This window comes from Dryobates pubescens, chromosome 22, assembly GCF_014839835.1.
Source record: "Dryobates pubescens isolate bDryPub1 chromosome 22, bDryPub1.pri, whole genome shotgun sequence".
NCBI classification, from domain to species: domain Eukaryota; kingdom Metazoa; phylum Chordata; class Aves; order Piciformes; family Picidae; genus Dryobates; species Dryobates pubescens.
The window spans coordinates 17,364,812-17,384,243 of record NC_071633.1 but is presented as its reverse complement, the minus strand read 5'-3'; the positions used below and the strand labels follow the sequence as shown (position 1 = coordinate 17,384,243).

The following is a 19,432-nucleotide window of genomic DNA, read 5'->3' as shown; positions in this document are numbered from 1 at the left end:
TGTGGAGGGGCTGGAGGATGCCAGCGGCATGCTGTCATTGGAAGCTCCACACAGGATCAAAGGACCTCGTTTCACGTCCCCTCTCCATCACTGCCTAACAGCAGGTACTTTATGAAAGCCTGGGAGCAGCAGGCTGCTGGCTATTTCTGGAGCAGTCATGGCATGATTTAGGTTGAAGGAGACCTCAGGAGCTCAGCTGGTCCAACCCCTCTCTCCCTTAAAGCAGAGCTAACACCAACACCAGAACAGGTTGTCTTGCCCTTCTTGTTGCCAAAGAACTTGTTCCCTGCCACCAGCAGGCTCAGAAATGATGGTCCTCATAAGTCAGCAGGCAGAAATGCTGCACAAAGAGCTGCAGCACCCCCAAGGGCTCTGGAGAAACTCCTGAAGAACACAAAGTCTCTGCCCAAGAGACCTGAAGGCTTGGTTTGAAAAAGGTACAACCAAGGCAGGTGAGTCGAGCATGTACAGAACAAGGTGGGCAAACAAGACCTGTGAGGGTTTCCACCCCCCCCCCCAGCTAACAGCTTGGAGGAGTGGGAAGAAAAGAGGGAATCAAGGCAGGATTTCCAGCCCCAGATGGGTTGCTGGGATGTTCTTCACTGAAGTCACTGCAAAATGCATCACTTGTTTCACCTTCCTGCAGACACTCCCTGAACTTCTTTGCTCTTGTTGCTCCCTCTTTGTGCTAGAAGACTCTTCATGTACTGGACCAGTTTCTAGTGAACACCTTCAGGCTCTCCTCCAGTCATAGTCTGGGCTACCACTGCACCTATCTTCTGAAATCCTGATCCTTCCAAGGCACCATGCAAACAAGTATTGCTTCTCACTTCTGGAAACTGGAGATCCAGCACAGCAAACCCCTCACAGGAGCTCTGTGCAAAGCAGCAGAAGATCCCCCCTGCACACCTGCCCAGGCTACCTTGTCCAGCTGGGTCTAGAGCACCTCAGAGGAAGAGTCAAATAGCAGAGGCATGGAGCAAACCATCCTGCAGAACCAAGCCTAGGCTGGGTAGGGCTCTGTGCTGGGCATAGCCCCCCAGAATTGCCATTCTTCCTCTCCTTGCTCAAAGTGCAGATGGTTGAGAGCCAAAGGAGCCTCTTGGACAGCACTGACCCAAAGGCTTGGGGGTAGAAAGTCTACAAACATCCCTTGAAAGAGGAAGAGAGAAGACCATGTTTTTCTTTCCACAACCTCATGCTGAAGAGGAGATAGGGCAACCAAGGCACCTTGCCCTGGCCAGAGCTGGGTATGTTCCACCATGGTCTCAGCTCTTGCCTGGCTTCTTAAAAAGCAGCTCTCCCACGGGGATGTGACACATGCCATGGTCTCCTCCTCCACCAGAGGAGCAGGCAAAGCCATCAGGCCATCACCAAGGTGCAATATACCACTTGCTGTTCCTCTGAGAACCTACACTGCCACTGCTCTCTGGCTTTGAGGGTAGCCCCTGACATCACCAGCGCAGAGCATCTTGGCACTGCCAGTGTTATCCTGGCTGTGCTATAATTCTGCATATGACAAAGGCCCAGGTCTCCTGAGCAAGCCTGAGAAAATCTTGAGTGGAGAGCTGGTTTAGCTTCTTATCCAGTGACTGCTCCCAGGCCACTCACCTCCCTTCCCCAAGCCTAGCCATGTAATTACGTCAGGTGCCTCCTTCCCACCCAGCATCAGGTGGGACAGGTGTATCTTCAGAGGAGAAAAGTAAAGCTTGACAAACAGGTTTTAAACCCCAGAGGGTATGAGGATGCAGAGCAGCTGCTGGAAGCTTTCCTCACAGGATGATGGCATTGCAGCTTCTCTGCATAGCAGCAAGTTAAAAGAGTGAGGTGAGACCCACCTGGGAGCATCTGAGGGGTTCTGCAGACATCTCCTCCCTAATGCTGCCATTACCCCTGGAACTGAGGGCTAAAAGGTCTCTTGGTGCAACCTCCCAGCTGTCCTAGCAGGCAGAGAGGAGTCTGAATCTGCAAGCTCCTTCTCTTTATCACCTCCTTCCCTCCAAGACTCAGTTTGCTGGAACAGATTCAGTGTATCGGAGCTCCCACCATAAATCAAAGCTGCCAAGAGCTGGAGCACCTCCTTTTCCTCCTTCCACCCCTGACAGCCTTAACACGCTCTGCACCTGCCTGCGCCCAGGGCCGCGGGAGCTGCGCGCCGCAGAGCCCAACCTCTGAGCCCTACGAGCAGCCTCACTTAAAGGCAACGAAGCAAAGCCAAAGAGGAAAAGCACCTACAACACACTCCCTGTCTCTGACGTAGGTGGAAGCAGCTGGTGCAGAGGGAAAGGGGTAGGGATGGAGCGAGGGCTTGCTCACAGCCATGCCAAGAGAAGTCGTTTCAGGGATCCGGAGCTGCAGTGGGTTTCCAGTCTTTTGTGGGGAGAAGCTCATTTTCTCCCACCTCCCAAGGGCCACTTGGGACAGTCACTTAACTGCTAAGACCTGCCCAGCCCTTAGGGGTGCTTTGGAGGAGTAGTGACGTTGTGATTAATTTTGGGTGCATCTAAGCTCTCCAGAGGCAGGCACCTCTGTGGCTTTCTCGGCAAGGAGCCTGCACGAACCCGCTCTGCAGACAAGCGTGGTGCAGTATCTGCAAGGACACCTCCATGCTGAGCACCCAGTGAATGCTTCTAAAGAATTCTGCTTGCTTTGCCCAGCTCGCAGGGCTGGATTTGAAACAGCAAGGCTAGATCCAGCTTCTCCTTCCCTACTCCCTGCCATGCATCAAGGCAGGGACAATTGAAATCCACGGGGGGCAACTCTGCCAGGTTAAAAGCCTTTTGGGGTGAGTTGCTGCCATCTCACCTCAGAGACCCTCCAGCCCCTGGTTTGTGCTGCTTGAGCTCGTTGCTGATGGGCAGAGGGCAGGAATTTCTGCCTGCTGCCATAGGAAAGAGGCATTTGGGCATCCATCTGCTGCTCCTGCACCCAACTGTCCTCTCCTGTCCCAGCCATTCAGATGGTCCTACATGTCCAGGCTCTACCGACATGCCTGTGCCAGGGAAACTGGGGATGAGACGCCTCCACAATCCTTCCAGGTCTTTAAAACCCCAAATACCTGCAGCTATGACCAGGAGGCTTTTCTCAGTGCTGTAGAGAAAGCATCTTGGGAATTCCATTTTGGGAAAGCAGTGCAAGCAAAACCAAAGCGAGCGCAGGACCCCCGCCCAGCCAGACCCCAAAACCTCAAACCAGCCTCTCCTGCAGAGAGTCCTCCTGCCACGGCCACCCTCCGGCAGCTCACCCACCCGTCTGGCAGAGGGGAGGCCAAACCCAGCAGCACCAGTTCCCAAGCATGGAGCCCTTCCCAAAACAAAGCTTGTCCACAGCGGCGCTCGGGCGCATCGGCAGCCGTGCCCCCAGCCTCTCGCCTCGGTGCGGGAGGACAGCACAATGCCAGCGGGCGTTAAACCCCGCACCGGGGGAAAGCTGCTTTCAAGGTTAACATGGCCCCTGAAGTGCCAGCAGCAATCCTCAGCCCTACCTGCTCAGGGCTTCCTGGCTACCCCAACCATCTGCTGGGGCGAGGTGCTTTGATACCCCAAATCGGAGGTCCAGCCCCATTCCCGAGCCGTTTGTCAACACCACCACTAGCTGCTTAGGATAGGGACGGTCTCTTCCACAACACGCTCGTGCCAGAGCCCAGCTCCCACCAGGGAGCTGTTGGGAAGGACCGCAGTGGGAAGCAAGGAGAAACGCATCCGTGCCCAGCCCAATCCCGAGCTGCCGAGGAAGGCTGGCACCGCACCGCGTCCCGCACCGCACTGCCTGCCGCCGCCACCGCCGCTGCCGCTGACTGACCTGTGCACCGAGCTGCCCCAATGCCAGCTGAAGCACTGACATCAGCTTCTGCTCCTGCTCAGGAATTTAATTCTGGGGGAGGAGAAAAGGCAAGGGGGTGGCGGTGGGGGGAGCAGGAAGGAGAAGGAACTTATTTATCAATAGGGGAAATGAGCAGGGAGCTGTGACAGCAACCAGGGCTGAGCCCAGCAAGCACCGCGGAGCGCTAGGTAATAATTTTTGGGGGGGTGGGGGGGTGGGGAGGGAGGACATCAATTGGTCCATGCACACTGAGGGGGGTGATTTTAAAGGGGCAGCTTAACCCCCTCCTGGCCGGCAGCGCCTTCCAAGTGTTGCATCCAACCTCCCCACCCCCCCCCGCGCTGAACACATGCCGGCTGCGTTTAAACGCCAAGGACACGGCAGCGACTCTCCAACCAGTTTCATCATCACTATCACCATCATCATCATCATCATCACACCGACCCGGCGCAGTACACACCGCTTCCATTCCCACCCTTCCCTCCATCCCGACCCCCCTCCTCACCTGCGCCACCACCAAACGCACCTTTCTGAGGCAGAAGTGGGGGGGGGAGAGGAGGAGGATTTTCAACAGCCCTCCCCCAAAACAAGCGCAGTGCCCCCGACATGCGCACCCGCGGAGAGAGGACACCCTCCCCTCTCTCCACCCTCTCCCTTCCCAGCACCCCCACCCCCCTTCTCCTCCCCATTTTTGTCTTTACATTAAAACAGTCCCAACCCCTATATGCAGACATACAGACCCACATCTATACGTTGCGCGCTGTCCGCAGGCTCCGCACGTGCGGAAGGGCTGTACCGTCCCCCCCATTTCCCCCCCCGCTCCCCCTCCCACCCCGACACCTATAGGGGATGCACTGACCCGGCGCCTATAGACAGGGGGGGTGGGGGTGTGAGGCACTGACCCTGCGCGGCCGCCCCCGCTCCGCGGGTTCTCCGCTGGCGCGGAGCCCGCGTTGGAGGGGAGGGGGGGGGGAAGGGGGGGAAGGAGGGGGGTTGGCTCCGCGCTGCTCCGCGCCGTTCCGCGCCGCTCCGCGCACCGCCGGGAATGCGATGAGGTCATGCCTCGGGAACGGGGGGGGGGAGGGGGGAAAAGGAATAATAAAAAAAAAAAAAAGGGCAAAAAAAAAAGGCAAAGCGTTGACGTCACCCTCAGCCAATCAGCGAGAGCCGAGCAGGGGCAGGGTGACGTCAGCCCCGCGGGCGCGGAGAGGCGCGGAGGGAGCGGGAGATGATTCCCCCCCCCTCCCCCTACTACCACCAGCTCAGCCTCTTATCTCATCCCCGGCTGCTGCCGGGGGGGTCCCACCTCGGAGGGGCCCCGGGGATGCTCCCTGGCAGGGAGGTTGGGGGACACCGTTGGGGGTGGGGGGGAGATGTTGTTGTTGTTTTCGGGGTGACCCTCCTGGTTGTGGAGGTTGCTGGGGGACTCCCCCTCTCCTCCAGCATCCTGCTGCTCCTGGCAAACCTGCTGTCTTGATGGATTCTTGGTTCATAGGTGGCTCCTTATCCCTGGAGTGTCCTAGGCCAGGTCGGGTGGTGGCAGAGAAGCCTGCAGAAGATGTCCCAATCCCTGGAAGGGTCCAAGCCCAGGTTGTTCTGGGGGCTCTGAGCAACCTGCTCTGGCTGAAGATGTCCCTGCTGACTGCAAGGGGGGTGTGGGGGCGTGGGGGGCAGATGATCTTGAAGGTCTCTTCCAACCCAAACCATTCCATGATCCTATGGTTCCCGGGCTGTGTGTTTGGCAAGGCTCAACCTGAAGCTCTCCCACAAGCAGGGCCACCCCTCCCACCCGGCAGAGCACCCTGCCTGTGGTTCAGATGCCAGCCGTGCCCACCTCAGACACCCCCATCACCGAACCTGGAGCAGCTGGGTGACTGCTGAGACAGCCCCCCAGGGCTCCTTGTGAAGCACCTGAGCTGGCAAACAATGGCCATCAATGCGAGCGTGTTCTCAGAGGACAACACGGCAAAGAACAGCCCAAAAGCTGGGGGAAGGGGGGGAGGAGGAGGATCCTGGCCCGTGGATCATCTTCCTGGGCATAGTGGACTCACCTCCATCCTGCTGTGGTGTCACTGAACAGCTGTGTGGCCACTTTGGCTAGTGTCACAGGGGTTGTTCTCTGTCCTTGTCCCTGGCCTGGCAGCTCCAGCTTAGAGGGGGATTAGGGTTTAGGAGCTTAGGTTGTGCTTAGGAAATCAAGGGAACCTTCCTCCCTGCTGATACTGCTGCCGGATGCTTTAAAATTAACTCTTGTCTCTCCAGACAGGCAGCCAGCAGCTTGCTCAGCAGAGCAGTCGAGCTCCCACCCTTGCTGGTGGCAAAATCTTTCCCGGGATGGTCATTTCTTGCAGAAGCACCAGAGGGAAGAAACCCTGGGATGCTGTGAAACCTCGCTGTCCCCGCTGCAGGAGGAGAGCTGAGTTCAAACCCTTCTCCTGCCACTGAAAATCAGCTCACTCAGCAAGGAACCTCACGCAGAACCAGGGCCACTCTACCCAGACAGCATGGATTTCAACCCAGTTGCCATAGCTGATGGTGGGATGCTGAGGTGGAGCAGCTCTGGAGCACTTGGTCCTTGGGGGAGTGGGAACAGGAGCATGCCTGGCACGGCTGGAACGAAGCTGTGGCCTCCCTCCCATTCTGGTTTTCCTGCACAGCTCCATCCTCGCAGCTATGGGGAGCACCCCAGGCAGGTCAAAGCTAAGACTCCTCTTGCTTCACCTTGGGGCTGCTTCCTCCCCTTCCCAAACCTCTTTTCAGGGGTGAACAGAGGGAAAAAAGAAGGTGAAAGAAATGAGTTGGACAACCCCAAAGCTTCCTTGTAAGAGCTATTGTCTAGGCAGGGAGCCAGGAGCTCACAAAGCCTGCTGAAGGAAGAGGATTTCAGCACTTTCTTTTCCAAGTGCAGTTAAAATCCATGTTTGCAGCCCTGGGCCTGGCACACTGCTGCCAAACAAGCATCCCAGATTGGCTGTCAGGATGATCACTCCCTGGCCAACTGGTGGCATGGGGCAGGGGAGGAGATGGGAGAAGGATGCTGGGCTGGTGGTAGGAAGGGATGGGGAGGCAGTGAGGAAGAATCATAGAAACATTTTGGTTGGAAAAGATCTTTAAGATCATGCAGTCCAACCACTCTCTAATTCTCCAAGGCTGGTGCTAAACCATGTCCCTCAGCACCACTTCTCTGTGGCTTTTGAAGACCTCCAGGGATGAGGATTCAAACACCTCCCTGGGGAGCCTGTTCCAGAGAACTCTTTCAGTGAAAAAGTTTCTTCTAATATTCAACCTAAACCTCCCCTGGTGCAACCTGGGGCTGTTCTCTCTCATCCTGTTGCTTGTCACTATGGAGAAAGGACCAACCCCCATCTGGACCCAGCCTCCTTTGAGGGAGTTGCAGAGCGTGAGAAGGTCTCCCCTCAGCCCCCTTTACTCCAGACTACACAAGCTCAGCTCCCTCAGCGGCTCCCCACCAGACATTGTCCTTCTCTGGACCCACCCCAGCACCCCAGTGCTTTTTCTTGTAGTGAGGACCCCAAACCTGAACCTAGTACTCAAGGTGTGGCCTCAGAGAGGCAGAGGATGGAGTGTCCCAAAGGACTGCCAGATGCCTGCCTTGGATTTCTCATTCCAAGAAGAGGTCAAACCAAGCTCCCTCTTGAGCCTCCGTCTCCAGAAACTTCTCCTCAACCACCCCATGGTTCACCTCTGGGAGGTGAGGGTTTAGGAGATCTGACCCATACAGAGTCCCTGGTGGCAGCAACCAAGAGAGGATGCTGTGGCAGAGCTGGGCACCAGTGGGACACCAGTTCTCAGGGCCGGTGGCAGAGGTACCACCCCACGAGCTGCGCATCTCTCCCACGCCCACTGCTGCTGCACCAGGCACTGCAGCCAAGAGCCTGGTGAGGAGAAACCAAAACAAATGATTCACTGCTCCTGAGCTGCTCCTGGGATGGCTGGGGCCAGGAGCAGGCGGAGACGGAGCCTTGCAAAACCTCCCCTGCCTCCCGAAGCCGGCAGCTAACCCCACGGAGATCCCAATCCTGCTCGACCTGAAATCCCAGCGCTGGGGTGCGGGCCTGTGGCTGGGTGGAAGAGGGCAGCCAGGCTGTGTGAGTGCTGCCAGCACACCCAGGTGGCTCAGGGTGGCTGGGGTGTGCTGGTGGGGCAAGCAGCATCTCTGAATCACAGCCCCCTCTCCCCCCTGGGGAAATGGAGCAGGGAGAGCCTGGGCAATGCTGCTATGGGCAGGCAGGCAGAACAAAGCAGCCTCCTGCTCCAAGCTCCTATGTGAATCTATTGTCTCAGTCCCAGGGCCAGCATCAACCCCCCAGGCCCTACCCCTTCCCCATCACAATCATCATGAGCCCAGCAGAAATTCTGCAGCAAGTCTCTTATTGCTGAAGGAAAGTCATTGAATTCAGGTAGAGCAGGAAAAAAAATGATCCCTCCCACACCCCCCTCTGTTTTTCCCTCTTTCCCAGATTTTAGGTGCATCCCAACTCCGTGTTTCAGATGCCAGCTACCCTGGCCCACACAATAGCCCTGGCTGAAAGGTTTCCCAGGCTGTCACAGCAGGCCAAGTGTGCAGCAGAGCCTCCTGCAGCCTACAGGGATTAAAATGGGAACCTGATCCCAAAAGAAACCAAAATGAGGGAAAAGAAATTGCTGCCAAATCAGCTTTCTTATCCATCAAAAAAGCAGAGACTTGTTGCCAGCCTTCAAGCACTCCAAATGGCCAAAGGATTTTCTTTTAACCCTGCTATGTGTTCTAACCCTAACCATTTCTTGTGCCCCCAGCCAAGCCAGCCTGTCCCCCTGAGGCTGGCAGTGTTGGCATTCCCACCAGAGGGCTGTTGGCACCTCCAAGCCATGCTGAAGCCTGCAGTTGGAGCTGACCCTTAGGCTGGCATGGCTCTACCAAGCCTGGCTCTACCAAGCCTGTCACCCTCACTGTCACATCCCAGAGTGGAGCATGGCAAGATGCTGAGGAAGGGGTTTGCCAGGCTCTGTATCTCCCTTCCCATGCTGTAGAGAAACAGATTGACTGTGGGGAACTGTGCAGGTTCGATGAGGTCTGGTACCTGGTCCTGCACGTGGGTCACAACCACATCAGAAAGCTCCAGGACTGGGGCAGAGTGGCTGGAAACTGCCCACAGAGAAAGACCTGGGGGGTGTGAAGATGAGTCAGTGTGTGTCCAGGTGGCCAAGAAGGCCAACAGCATCCTGGGCTGGATCAGCAATGGTGTGACCAGCAGGAGCAGGGAAGGGATTGTCCCCCTGGACTGGGTTCAGTTTTGCAGCCCCCACTACAAGAAAGAGCACCGAGGTGCTGGAGTGTGCTCAAAGGAGGGCAGTGTAGCTGGGGAAGGGGTCTGGAGAACAGGGCTGGTGAGGAGCTGCTGAGGGAGCTGGGGTTGTTCAGCCTGGAGAAAAGGAGGCTGAGGGGAGACCTTCTGGCTCACTACAACTCCCTGAAAGGAGGTTGGAGCCCAAGGTTGGAGCCTGGTGGGTGTTGATCACTTCTCCAGAGTGACAACTGATAGGACAAGAGGAAATGGCCTCAAATTGCCCCTGGGCAGGTTTAGGTTGGACATCAGAAGAAACTTCTTGTCTGGAAGCTTTCTCAAGCACCAGAACAGGCTCCCCAGAGAGGTGGTTGAATCCCCATCCCTGGAGGTGTTGGAAAGAGGCAGAGGGACATGGTTTAGCACCAGCCCTGGTAGCTAGATGATGGTTGGACTCTATGGTCTTAGAGGCCTTTTCCAATTGAAATGGTTCTGTGATTCTATGACCCCAGCGTGGGAAGGGCATTGCTCCCTTCTTGTCCTCCTGCTCATGTCCTCCCCAGAAGTCAGGTCTCCAGCTCTCTCACCCCATGACCAGAATGGAGCCCAGCCACAGTGAGTCCAAGCATACCCCTCTCCTGCAAAGCCCAGCATGGTGCCACTGCAGTTAGTGAAGTCAGCTGAGGTGCTTGAGCAGGCAAAAGGTACCTGCAGCACCACCAGGCAGCTGCCTGCTTCACTCTGGGAGCTGCCCCAGCTCTGGCTCTGAGCTCCTGATGGAAATATCTGCCCAGGCACAGTGTGGCCAGGCCCCAGCACGGCACAGGGCTGCTTGTGGACCTCGCAGGAGCAGGCACCTCATGATGAATCGGGGCAGGAGCCGGCTGCAGGGCTGCATGCTGTGCCATTCAGCTCGGGCATGCCTCGGGAGCATTCACTCCCCAGCTCCGGCTGTGCTCCTGCCAGAGGGAAAGAGGGACAAAAAAAACCCCCATCGTCCACGGAATCACTTCCCTCTGATCCCCTCTGCCCTGGAGATGCCTGGGAAAAGCTGGGCAGGAGCAGGGAGCTGTGCCAAGCGTGGGGCACAGCTGCTGAGCACCAACGTGACGGGCCAAAGTCCAGGGCTGGGAGGGGTGGAGGAACAGGACCTTTGCACAGGAGGAACCAAGGCCAGTGGCAGAAGCTAAGCAGCACCAAGGCTTTGAAGTTGCAGCCCTCAGGTGCAGGATGCGTGCCTGCTTCCTCACCCCTAGCACTGTGCTGGCAGGCACATGGCTTTGCCCTGGGCAGCGAGAGGAGAGCGGTTTTGGTGTGCCTGGAAGCCACCCAGGATCAGAGTCGTCCTTTGAAGGTGGTGGGAGAGGGGAGAGAGAAAGGAGAGGGGCAGGGGAAGGGGAGAGGCACCGAATGGATTCACATCAGTGTATCTGAGCCTAAATACTCACTGCCCCGTGCTGCAGGACAAGGCATGGTCTTTCTTCTCCATACTGGGGATGAGAAAACCTTTATCCCAGGCCAGAGGGCAGCGTGGAGTCAGGCTGCAGGCAAGAGTCCCTCAGCTCTAGAGCCTTTTTCTCTCCCCCCATGCTGCTTTTTGTTCGGCTGCTCACCAGTTGCTAGGGTTTTTTGTGTGTGTTGTTTTGTGTTTTGCTTCAATCATTTTCACTGATGAGAGCATCTGCTGCCATCTGTGCCTCCCCTCCTCCCCCCGGCAGGGTTCTGCACCGGCCAACCTGCCCAACAGCTCCTGCACGCCCAGCGACGGAGAGGAGGGCTGAGGAGGCTCCACCAGCTCCTGCGCTCCTCCTGCAGCCTGGGATGCCCACGGGGCCCATGTCCCAGGCAAGCCCAGCACCTTCTGGCACTCAGCAAGTCTGCAGTTCCTCCTCTGAGAATCCCAGAAGGGACCTCTGGAGATCATCCAGTCCAACCCTCCTGCTAAAGCAGGGCACCCACAGCAGCTTGCCCTGGATCATGATGCCCAGGTGGGTTTGGAGTCTCTCCAGAGAAGGAGACTCCACATCCTCTCTGGGCAGCCTGCTCCAGGGTTCCCTCACAGTAAAGAATTTTCCCCTCCCATTCAGATGCAACCTCCTGGGCCCCAGTTTGTGCCCTCTGCCCCTTGTCCTGCCCCTGGGCACTACTGATGAGAACCTGGCCCCCACCCTTTAGCTCTTTCTGAGTATTGATCAGATCCTTTTTCAAGCTGCTCTTCTCCAGGCTCAACAGCCCCAGGTGTCTCAGCCTCTCCTCCTCACAGGGATGTTCCAGTCCCCAGAGAAGCCAACAACTGGTGAAAGAGCGTTGGAGGGGAAGGCACAGAGGTGAAGGAAGTTTGCCAAAGTCACCCAGGACATCGGCACATGGCTGGGAAGAGCGGCCAGAGCTGCTGCTTGCTGCCAGCCTGGCTCTGCTCCCTAGCCCCTGGAGTTCCTGGGAAGCAGGGCTGTGAAGCTACAGCTCAGGCTGGGTTTTGCTGGTGGCTGACACACCCCACAGAAGAGCAGAGGTGGTCATTTGCATCTCTGTGACTCTTCCTTTGGGTATCCAGGCTGAGGGCTGCTCCAGCCCTGACTCACCACGCAGCTCACCCCCCCCGGGGTGGGAATGGGTGGATACTGGTGCTGGGCTGGAAGGCTATTACCTGCTTTAGCTCCAGCTCACCATGCTGATCACCACCAACCCCTGGACACTGGAGAGCTGTGGGGCCTCATTTATTGACCAGACTCAAACCAGTTCACCACAGCTGGAATTTGATGCTGTGCTGTCTGCGGCCTGGCTGGGTGGCATTTGCACAGGGGTGGCCTTTGCACAGGGGTGGCATTTGCACAGGGGTGGCCTTTGCACAGGGGTGGCATCACCAAGTCCCTGCTGCAGCAGAGCCGTGCTGGGGGTTGCTCACACATGGGTCTGCCACCCAGCCCTGCTGCTGCTTGTCCCCAGGCCACCTCTCCCTGCCAGTGTGGGGGGTGAAGGTGTGGTGGTGGCTGGACCCTCGTCTGACCCAAAGCACCAAAGGGCACATCCCTGTGGAGGGCTGGGGCTGTCTCAGAACCACAGAACTGTTTTGCTTGGAGACCTTGAAGATCATCTAGTCCCACTGTCACCTCACTTCCACCTGCTCCTGGCTGGTTTATGGTGCAGGAGCCACCCAGAGCCTTAGAATCATCGATAGCTACCAGGTGGGGGGCAGGAGGCTGGGGCCAGGCTCTGGTCAGCAGTGCCCAGCGACAGGACAAAGGGCAATGGGCACAAACTGGAACCCAGGAGCTTCCACCTGAGCATGAGGAGAAACTTCTTTGCTGTGAGGGTGTTGGAGCAGGCTGCCCAGAGAGGCTGTGGAGTCTCCTCTGGAGAGAACTTGCAGGAGCCGAGCAGGAGCTGCTGGCTGCCGCGGAGCGGTGCCTGGGAGCTCTCTGCTGCCTCCCGCAGCACCGCGGGGGGAACCTGCCACCTTCCAGCAGCAGCTTTGATGCTTTTGAGGGTTTATGAAGGGCTTGACTAACCTGATGTCCTTCTATGAGAAGCTAACCCACTTAGTGGATGAGGGAAAGGCTCTCACTGTTGTTTTACCCGGACTTCAGCCTTTGACGCTGTTCCCCACAGCATCCTCCTGGAGAAACTGGCAGCTCATGGTTTGGATGGGTGAACTCCTCACTGGGTGAAAACTGGCTGGGTGACTGGGGCCAAGGGGTGGGGGGGGAATGGAGTTGACTCCAGTTGGCAGCTGGTCACCAGTGGGGTTCCTCAGGGCTCAGCACTGGGGCCAGTTTTCTTTGATCACTCTGTGGATGAGGGGATGGAGGCACCCTCAGCAAGTGAGCAGATGACAGCAAGCTGTGTGGCAGTGCTGATGTGCTGGAGGCCAGGAAGGCTCTGCAAAGGGATCTGGCCAGACTGCAGCGAAGGGCTGAGACCAGAGGGATGAAGCCAAGTGCCAGGTTCTGCACTTGGGTCACAGTGATCCCACAAACACCTCAGGCCTGGGGAAGGGTGGCAGGAAAATGCCTGGCAGAGGAAGACCTGGGGGTGCTGATCAACAGCCAGCTGAACATGAACCAACCTGTGCCCAGGTGGCCAAGAAGGCCATCAGCATCCTGGCTTGGATCAGCAACAGTGTAGGAATTATCTAGGGCAAGGATTGTCCTGCTCTGCTGGGCACTGCTGAGGCTGCACCTCAAATCCTGGGCTTGAGTTTGGGCTCCTTGCTACAGGAAGGACTTTGAGGTGCTGGAGTGGCTCCAGAGAAGGGCAATGAAGCTGGTGAAGGGTCTATGAATCTATGGATTTTAGGCCCAATCTCACAGTTTTGACCCATATGGAAGGGACATCTCCCTGCCCTTCCTTATTTAGGGTGGTGAGAGCCTGGCACAGGTTGCCCAGGGAGGTGGTGGAAGCCTCATGCCTGGAGGAGTTTGCAGCCAGGCTGGAGGTGGCTGTGAGCAACCTGCTGCAGTGTGAGGTGTCCCTGGCCATGACAGGGGGGTTGGAACTGGCTGATCCTTGAGGTCCCTTCCAACCCTAACAATTCTCTGCCTCTCTGATTTCTGCCCTTGAGCTGAAGGAAAAAGCCAACCCCAACCCCTCCCCAAGCCCTCAGGCTTCCATTTGCTGAAGGCACATGATTCAAAATCTCAGCATGGCAATGTGACCAGCGGCTCTTCCCCAGCTCCAAAGCTGCTCCTCAGGCAGCACTGGGCCCTTCCTCCCTTCCACCTCCTCCTCTTGGTTCCCAGAGCAGGGGCTGGGGCTTCGCAGCCAAGAGGAGGTGCGACGGGGCGAGCGCGGCGCGGCGCGGCGAGCGGCAGGAGTGGAGAGGCAGAGCAGCGCCCCTGGGAAGCCTGCCTTCTGCTGCCACGGGTGGCAGCCTTGGCACAGCCTCAGCTGCCAGAATTTTCCTGCAAAACTACATTAAAAGCCCCCCCACAAAACAACCCACCCCCAAAAAAACCCACCCAAAATAAAACTTCTCTTCAGCCTGGAGAGGAGAAGGCTCCCAGGAGATCTAATTGTGGCCTTCCAGGATCTGAAGGGGGCTCCAAGAAAGCTGGGGAGGGACTTTTGAGGGTGTCAGGGAGGGATAGGACTGGGGGGGATGGAACAAATCTAGAAATGGGGAGATTGAGATTGGATGTTAGGAAGAAGTTGTTCCCTATGAGAGCCTGGCACAGGTTGCCCAGGGAGGTGGTGGAAGCCTCATCCCTGGAGGTGTTTGCAGCCAGGCTGGAGGTGGCTGTGAGCAACCTGCTGCAGTGTGAGGTGTCCCTGGCCATGGCAGGGGGGTTGCAACTGGCTGAGCCTTGAGGTCCCTTCCAACCCTAACAATTCTATGATTCTATGAAACCACAAACAAACCAACAAACCCCAAACCAATCCCCACTCCTGGCAAAAAACTAGAGCAAACCCAAGCCCCCAAACAATTAGAAGAGCTGTAGAGTTCTGTCTGCTGCCTCTCTGTCCCTTGTTCCCTCTCAGCAGTTTGTTTTCAGCACCACTGTGCAGCCTGGGAGGTCCCTGCCTGCCGGGGTATGGGGACGTGGTTTTGCTGCCTTCATTTGAATCACAGAATGGGTTGGGTTGGAAGGGACCTTAAAGGCCATCTAGTTCCACCCCCCTGCCACAGGCAGGGACACCTCCCTCTAGAGCAGGTTGCTCAGAGTGATTTGGGGTTGCCCAACACTGGAAGGGAGTTGTGCACTTGGATCAAATGTTGAAGCTTTGGTGTGAGGCTGCTGGAGGCCTGGAGCAGGCTGCCCAGAGAGGCTGTGGAGCCTCCTTCTCTGGAGAGATTCCCAACCCTCCCTGGGCATTGTGCTCCTGGGCAAGCTGCTGTGGGTGCCCTGCTGTAGCAGGGGGATTGGACTGGATGATCTCCAGAGGTCCCTTCCAACCTCCACCATGCTGGGTGGCTAGGATTCTGTGAATGCTGAGGACCTTGCTGCTGCTGTGCTTGGAAGATCCCTGCATGAATAAATGACTTTTGGTTTTTGTCCCAAGCAAGCTTGGAAATTGGTGTGTGTGTGTGTCCCCATTCCTGGCCTGCAGAGTCCTTTCCCCAGGTCTTCAGGAATCTTTGACCTGCTTTAGTTGCAGATGCTTCTGCTCACTGCAGGTGGGTTGGACTAGCTGACCTTGAAAGGTCCCTTCCACCCCCAAGCATTCTGTAATTCTGTGATTCTCCCCATTTAGAGGCTGCTCTCCTGCTGATGTGGGTCTGGGGGTGCTCCATTAAACTGATGGAGAGGGAGAGGAGAGGAGAGGAGAGGAGAGGGAAAGGAGATGGAGAGGAGAGGGAGAGGAGAGGGAGAGGAGAGGAGAGGAGTGGGATACTATGGTGGGATGCTGTGGTAGATCATAGGTCATAGATCAGAGGATGTTAGGGGTTGGAAAGTGCCTCTGGAGATCATCAAGACCAACCCCCCTGCCAGAGCAGGAGCATAGAATCCAGCACAGGTCACACAGGAACACATCCAGATAGGTCCTGAAAGTCTCCAAGAAGGAGACTCCACAACCTCTCTGGGCAGCCTGCTCCAATGCTCTGTGATCCTCACAGTGAAGAAGTTCCTCCTCATGTTGTGGTGGAACCTCCTGTGCTGGAGTTTCCATCCATTGCTCCTTGTCCTGTCAGAGAGTGCAACTGAGCAGAGCCTGTCCCCTGCCTCCTGACCCCCAGCCCTCAGACTGGGGACTGGACGTGGCACTTGGTGCCATGGTCTAGCAGTCATGAGGTCTTGGGTGACAGGTTGGACTTGGTGATCTTTGAGGTCTTTTCCAACCTTGTTGATTCTATGATTCTATGATGCATTAAACCCCCTCTCAGCCTTCTCCTCTGCAGACTAACCCAGGCTGAACAGCCCCACTCAGCCTGTCCCCATAGGAGAAGTTCTCCATCCCTTTGATGGTGGCCTCCTCTTGACCCTGCTCCAGCAGGCCCATGCCCATGCCAGCTCTTGGCTGAGGCAGGGCTGGGCGGCCCTGTGACCTGCTTCCCCTCCTACATCACGGCCAGCAGCTAACAACTACGATGCCTGCTGAGAGCAGCCCACCCTCTCCAGCCCCGGGGGGCTGCGCAGGGAGAAATGCTGCCGAGTCAGCTGCTTGAATATTCCATCCCCCCCCCGCGGTTCATTACGGCAGCTTCCCTTTCGCTGCAGATAAGAAGGTCTGTCAGGGGAAGGGATGATGGGAACTCATTTGTCACACTCGTTAAGGGGAGGGAAGGCTGCCTCTGGGTCACGGCCAACTTTGTGTCAGCTCTGCTCTTATCGGAGCAGCCCCGCGCCTGCCTGCCAAGCGGGGCATGGGAGATGGGGACACTGGCACTGTCCCCAGGAGACAGAGGAGCTGGGCAGGGGGAGGATGTGGGGCTTTAATCCCAGAGAGCTTGCAATGTGGCCCAGATGACAGAGAGGAATCAGAGAGTCCTAGAATGCTAGGGGTTGGAAGGGACCTCCAGAGATCACAGGAGCACAGGATGCTAGGGGTTGGAAGGGACCTTCAGAGAGCACAGGATGCTAGGGGTTGGAAGGGACCTCCAGTGAGCACAGGATGCTAGGGGTGAGAAGGGACCTCCAGAGATCACAGGGTCACAGGTTGTTAGGGGTGGGAAGGGACCTTCAGAGGTCATGGAGTCCAACCCCCCTGCAGAGCAGGACAGGATCATTTTGGTTTCAATGTGTAGGATAATCAGACAGAAAAGGATAAGAATTATTAACAGAAGGGGGGAAGGGAAATGCTCTGTTACTTTAAGTGTACTTAGAATCATAGAATTGTCAGGGTTGGAAGGGACCCCAAGGCTCAGCCAGTTCCAACCTCCCTGCCATGGCCAGGGACACCTCACACTGCAGCAGGTTGCTCACAGCCACATCCAGCCTGGCTGCAAACACCTCCAGGGATGAGGCTTCCACCACCTCCCTGGGCAACCTGTGCCAGGCTCTCACCACCCTCATGGGGAACAATTTCTTCCTGACATCCAATCTCAATCTACCCATTTCTGGTTTTGTTCCATTCCCCCCAGTCCTATCCCTCCCTGACACCCTCAAAAGTCCCTCCCCAGCTTTCTTGGAGCCCCCTTCAGATACTGGAAGGCCACAATTAGGTCTCCTTGGAGTCTTCTCTTCTCCAGACTGAACAATTCCAACTCCCTCAGTCTGTCCTCAGAGCAGAGCATCTCCAGCCCTCTGCTCATCCTCGTGGCCCTTCTCTGGACACCTTCCAGCACCTCCAGATCCTTCCTGTACTAGGGGCTCCAGAACTGGACACAGCTCCAGGTGTGGTCTCCCCAGAGCAGAGCAGAGGGGGAGAATCCCCTCCCTGCCCCTGCTGGCTCTGCTTCTCTTGCTGCAGCCCAGGCTGGGACTGGCTCTCTGGGCTGCAAGTGCTGACTGCTGGACTTTGAGCCAAGACCTTGGGAATGGCCAATGTGAGCTCAGTGCAGGTGCAGGGCTTGGAAAAAAAGGTGATGCAACCTCACCTCTGTGCTCCTCCTCACCCTCAGAGGATTTTGGGGTGACTAGTCCAGGTCTTGCCTAAACTAGCCCCGTGTCAGTGGGCTTTAATTTGCTCCAATTACCAGGTGCCTGTTCAGGGTGGCTGCAAGGTGAGTCACTTTGGCTGCACCCTCTTTGAAGGCACCATGACAGGCCACCTCTTGCCTCTGCCAGGGACAAGGACTGCAGACAACCCCTAGATATGTTAGGATGGAAACCTGGGGGCTGTGACCCCTCAGATCTTGCTTCAGGGAACTGAGAGAGGTTGGGAAGAGTCTTGACCTCTGGCTGAGTGATCATAGAGCAGTTTATGGCTGAGAGCCTTCCCAGGACACCATGTACTGTGCTGCCAGTGGAAACTTCAGTGCAAACCAGACCCCCTGATCTGGTCTGGTGTGGGAATGCCCTCCAGAGAGTGGGGAGCAGGTGGGACTGCAGCTCCTCCTGCCCATGGCTTCCCCCACAAAGGAAGCTGAGGCTGGGGCTAAGGTGTGGAGACCTGAGCAGGAAGGTGGTGACATCTTCCAGGGAAGCACCCTCATGGTCTGTCCCCAGAGCAAACTACAGCACAACCCTCAGAGACCACTTTAACCACACCCTGAGCAGAGGAGGAGGTGCCCCAGCACGGCCTGGCTGCATTCTCCACCTCCTGCTGCACCTTGACTTTGGTGACCTCCTCCTGGTTCCATGGCTGGTCTCCAGCCACCGGTCTCCCTTGGCCAGAAGATGAGGCAGCTGCAGCCTATGAGATGAGAGGAAGGATCAGAGAGGTTGGAAAGCTGTCTTCTAGTCCTGGTGCTGCCATTCATCTGTGGTGCTCCCAAGTCAGGGCACGATGATTTGCAGCTCTGCAGGCAGAGCTCTGGGAAGAGCTCTGAGCTCAGCAGCTCCAAACCCTGGCCCTTGGCAGCAATGCCAGGAAGAGCTGCAGAAGCAGCAGGTTCTGACTGTGGCCATTTATCTCCACCTTCAAGGCTGGTCCTGGCAGGGGAAGAGGGGGAGAGCTGCCCACTGGGCTGCCTTTGCCTGCTTGCCACCGATCCACCGGCGCTGAGGTCTCTGCTCTTCCGTCTGGAGCTGCATCCTCCTCCTCGCAGCCCTGACCCGCAGCAGCATCCCTCACTCCTGCTCTCAATCTCTGCCAAGCAGCTGCTGGTGGCATTACCATTTTCTCCTGCCAGCCCACAGGGATCAGCAGCCTGGCCCTGCTCTGGAAGGAACAGCAGCAGCAGCAGATATCAGAGGTATCTTTTATTGACTGCTTACAGAAAGACAGTAGCACTCGGCTGAGGGGGGCTTAGGCAAGGTCTCCAGACGGTGCCTTCCTTCTCAGCATTGCCAGGAGAGCCCGAGGAGAAACCTGCCCTTCCACCCTTCCTCTGGAGGCTTTGGGGCACCCCTTGCACTCTCTGGGGGCTGGGATGTGTTTGAACCACTGGGTGAAAATCAAGAGAAGAAAAAGAAAAGAGACCCCCTCCCCACCACCACCACCACCTCCCCACACACCTGGGGGCGGTGGGGGAAGCCAGAGCACACCTGATATGTTGTGAGCCAGCCCTGCTGGGGTCCCCCATCCACCGCTCAGCAAGGAGCCCAGCGCTCCCCAGTCTGTCAGGAGGCGCGCAGGGCTTTGCACACCCTCCTCACACGGCTTCTTGGCCACGGCATAAATCTTCCTTGCTCTGTTTTGCCTCCCTGTGCAGATGCAAGAGGCCAGACCCTTCCCCACAGCAGTTCACACCCTGCTTGGGGATGCTCAGCTGGGCTAATAAATCCATTTCATTTGTACTGATGTCTTCATTGGCTCTGTGTGTGTGTCTGTGTGTGTTGGGG

General features: G+C 57.0%; 1 protein-coding gene across 4 annotated transcripts in view; it reads right to left on the bottom strand.

The window, feature by feature from the left end:
- The window catches only part of DUSP8 (dual specificity phosphatase 8), a 46,732-nt gene extending 40,682 nt beyond the window's left edge, over positions 1-6,050 (bottom strand). Inside the window, exon 1 of one of the 4 annotated variants that reach the window (XM_054171797.1) lies at positions 5,874-6,050. The gene's annotated coding sequence lies outside the window, so the exon portion shown is untranslated. Of the gene's footprint in view, positions 1-3,801; positions 3,984-4,327; positions 4,387-4,724; positions 4,805-5,873 lie in introns of those variants that run through there. The other 3 variants (XM_054171796.1, XM_054171798.1, XM_054171795.1) reach the window with 3 other exon arrangements.
- Positions 6,051-19,432: the final 13,382 nt, after the last annotated feature.